Source organism: Botryllus schlosseri, chromosome 15 (genome assembly GCF_051294905.1).
Source record: "Botryllus schlosseri isolate E-star chromosome 15, Bs_hap1, whole genome shotgun sequence".
NCBI lineage: Eukaryota > Metazoa > Chordata > Ascidiacea > Stolidobranchia > Styelidae > Botryllus > Botryllus schlosseri.
In genome coordinates, this window is record NC_137250.1 from 9,287,456 (window position 1) to 9,291,838 (window position 4,383).

The following is a 4,383-nucleotide window of genomic DNA, read 5'->3' on the forward strand; positions in this document are numbered from 1 at the left end:
GGATGTATAATATTGTTCGGGAAACTGGAAATATCAGCACCGCATGCTAAGTTGACCATTTGTTAATGGCGGACATGGCGATCTGTCATAGGTTACAGTAGGTTAGGGTTACGCGTTACTGCTTTTTCTGAGTTTCGTCGTAAACAACCAACGCACAACTGTGACATCACAAGCAGCGTCTGGGTAAGTATATGTATAGTAAGTAGTGAACATCACGTGGAATATATAATAAATTCATACGAGATTAGATGGAAAAGAAAGGGACTATATGTAATGATAATTGTTTCTGTATGAAAAAATACGACCTAAATCAAACATTATAACGTGGCCGGTAAATATTATTGGTGGCATGTCAGCGGATGAATACCACTCGATTTGAAATCGTTCGAGTGTCGTATCGTCGTCTGGCCATTATTGAGATTTGAGCAAAGGGTGGAGCGCCAATATGGCATCGGTCATCGGTGTCTCGCTAAACGTACCGGGATTCCAACCCGGGTGGAGCGAAGCTTGTTGTGCTTGAAGAAAGTGGATCCTTGAAGATTCCTAGGAATGCTGAATGGGATACGCATCGTAAAAGGTACAGTACTACATAGTATTTGTTACCGTGAATATCTACGACTGTGCACACCATCGGGATGACTTTGATTTCATTATTGAAATATTTCATTCGCCGCATTCTCTGTTCTATTTTGGGATATTAGTCGACTTACATAGTGACCTGTGATACCACATACTCCGCCACAGAGGAGTTGAAACTGTTGGTTTGTTCATGTAATTTTCGGGCCATAGCATAGAGATGTTTCCATCCACTGCTGGATTTGTTTGGCACACATGCCACCTCAAATGAGGAACCTTTTGCTTCAATACATTAGATCAGTGGTTCTCAACCTGCGGGGCGCGAGAAATTGACTAAGTCTGTCTGAATTCTGACTAAACATGTGTTTCACAACCATTTTCACTTTTCAGAAGACGATTGTTGAAGAAGAAACTTATTTCGTATTCAAGAAAGCTCGCCAAATTCAAACTCCAGCAGTCGCATTCAACTTCATTTGAGCAGATTTTTGATATTCTTTGAAGATTTAGAGCAATTCCCACGTGTAAGTCATTCATTACTTCATAGATTTGGCAGTAGCCTAAAGCTCAGTGCGCTGGGTAGCTGTTGGTAATAGCTGGCGAACTGCACTACTTAAGACAGACTTGGATGCAATATAGGTTGCTATGCGGCGGCTATGCCCTGGAATGCGGCCTTAGGCTACCTAAGTAATTGAAATGTGACCGTGATTAGCAAAAAGGTTGCCTATCTCTGTATTAGATGATGTGCTCTTTTTGACGTGACGATAAGTGCAGGGGGGCGTAAACTTTTTGGCCATCGCCGAGGGTGGCGCATGTCCAAAAAGGTTGAGAACCACTGCATTAGATAAAGTAAGTCATGAATCTCTGCTATATCATGTAAAAGGCGGAGCCGTCGTCACAAAATGTACCAGTACCGGTACTTCAAAAATTGTTATATTTTTGTTAGCCTATTTGTCTTAGTAGTTATTGTAATGTCATGTCTAGATTAGGAACTTTGCTCAATATAGCGACTTACGCATGAGTTCTTTTTAGTGGAACTGCAAGATACTAGTCACACAGAAGGAATGAAGACGAGAAAAAGAAACAATTGGAAGTTTATCCGGCGGTGGAATTAATTCACCTTTTCTTGGGACCACTTGTGCTATATTTGCATTCCTCCTACAGAAGAATTAGACCTCCAGCAGCAATACTTTTTCATCGTGAATCATGAATGAATATACAGTTGTCCCAATGTCGTTTTTAGAGCGTGAAGAAACTTGCTGTATTTTGGCATCGCGTTGCTTTGGGATAGGTATGGGTGTACGTGAATTTAGAAGCTGGCATGTAATCTGATTTACAAAGGACAGCATGTAGGGTTGTAGGTAGGAGGTAAAATGACAGTCTCCTCGTAAATGTACAGGAGAGAATGTAGATTGAATATACCAGAGGTGACTGTAACATTACAGTCTGGCGTGTAAAGCTAGATTACCGGACGGGTGTAAGTTGAATTTACATTGAGTGACGGTAATGTTATATTACTGCCAAGTGGCTGGCCACCCTGCTTCCAGACATTTCGCGGTAAATCGAGGTAAATTTTTTTTTGTGTGCAGAACACTTGTTCCTGTGACATACAGTTGTCGTCGACTGATTGGTAGAATATTATAACGACCAATGCGAATTCTCCGAATATTAACATATGTGCTTATCTGTTTGTAGATGCCACGACTCGCCCCGTTCGATCAGACTATCAACAAACTCTCTGTTAAATACGAAACAGAGTAAACACATCTACACCTGAACACATATTTTCGTTCAAAGTAGATATGTTCTCAACGTTGCAACGCAACAAACGCGTCAAAACAGTAGCGAAATATATCCCACTACGATTCGTTACGATACACCATTGAGCGAATAACCAAGAAAAACACTTGCTGGTATTTAACGAGTTGGTATTGACGGATTAGACTACAAAGGTTATCGTTGGCCGTTCCGATATTTTATTCCGTTGCCAACCTAGCAAGTTAACGGCGGCTATCGTGAAAATGGCGTGAGAGATTTATCGAAGCTCACACAATAAAATTTTTACAACGTCTGATAACATTGACATCCTGACTCACAGTCACGCATATCGGACGATCTGGCGTGGTGGGTATATTGACCAGGAATGAACCCAACGTATCACATTCGTTTTTGTCGGAACAATTTCTGCATTGGTGAAATATGTCAATTCTCTAATTTGATAATTTTATCAAAATATACTCAGAGTACAGAATATTTATGAAAAGATGCCAATAAAGCAGGGCTTCGCAACCTCTTTCAGTTAGCGACCCACTTTTACTGCAAGCTTCATTACAATCTATTATTTATTAAAGTTATGTTTGCATATCAGAAATTATGAGTTGAAATCTAGGCTTGATAGGGTTGATTTTACTGCTCGGAAAATATTCAGAAATGCGGTAGGACTATATTCGACCTACCGCCACGTGTAAGACCGTCAGTGGCCATAAAGTTTTTTATTTATACTTAAAAAAATGACACTATATCATTTGGAAGATTGGTGTCATTCTAACAACCAAAATAAGCCATCTTTATGAGATCTTGAATGGAAAGTGGTAGTATGTATACATGTTTCGCGACCCACTGGTTGGGAACAACCGCAATAAACCACACCGAAGATGTTATAGTATTCACGGCCTGCAATAAATCATATTCTTATTTACTATGGGCCAACAGAAATATATATGTCATCCATAGGCGTAGCCAGGGGGCGCGTTTCCTCCCCCAAAGCTTACGGTTGAACAATGTGGAATCACCTTTTTTACGGCGTCACAATGATTCTGAGACGTCATGCCGTTGAGAAATTTCGGGCCCACAGAATTTCCACCGCCCCACTCAGATTTGCATCATACAGTATAGCTATACTTTATGATGCAGTTATGGGCGGATATAGTGGGCGTTATGGATGGTGTTGGGATATACGCTATCGAGCATATATACCTAATCTTATTTATTCGTTAAGCGGGCCACGCTGCGGTTATAACAGACACTTCTCCCAATTACGAAGAATCTACAAACCACAAAACGTGTATACTTCACATCTTTGAATTAACACCTTACGGTAAATCCATGCATGTTACATATATATTGCCAACCAACTGCAACGAAACGAATATAAATTCATAGGGTTTCGATTTTATGGCACCGATGCAGCGAAATGCTAGAAATAAATGTTCACTTTAGTGTTCAAAGCTAAATCATCCAGATCAGTAGTTTACTGGTATCCCGCGCATGTTATGGGTTTTTGTTTCATTTTACGGAATTCATATTATGCATCCTTTATTCTCAGCTTGACACCGGAATTTGGTGTGAAATATTTACCGATGAGATTACTCTATCATTTGGTTGCAACCTTTCGCTTGTATGCCTGTCAGACGTGAACAGCAGACCAGGTATCGACTGACACAGTTTCTATTTGATTTTATCGGGGTGAAAGTGAATTACCATTGACCATACACCACCGATCATGGTAGTAAATAACAGAGTGGATAGTCCCTTTGAAAAGTTTCGCAAGTTCAAATCACGGGTCAGATATAGTAGCGTCGCCGTATATCTTAAAAGATCTCTCAAAACAAACTTGGCGGCCCGAAGGCGGTTTTATTTGCACAAGGTTGAGCCTACGCTGGACGCGATTGCCGCACGAACTAGATTTTGCAGCGCCGTCTACTTTATGGATCTCAGTTGACATCGACAAAAGAGGCAATTAAATAATGTTAGTCTGCGGGCAGTACACACAAGGGATAAGGTACGCCTTGTTTTGCAATACCATTGCAC

At 40.7% G+C, this 4,383-nt stretch overlaps 1 long non-coding RNA gene across 1 annotated transcript; it reads left to right on the forward strand.

The window, feature by feature from the left end:
• The first annotated feature begins 242 nt into the window (after window positions 1–242).
• LOC145456655 (uncharacterized) lies at window positions 243–1,811 on the forward strand. The gene is made up of 3 exons (XR_013920673.1): window positions 243–577; window positions 967–1,097; window positions 1,606–1,811. It is a non-coding gene; the product is annotated as an uncharacterized LOC145456655 (long non-coding RNA).
• Window positions 1,812–4,383: the final 2,572 nt, after the last annotated feature.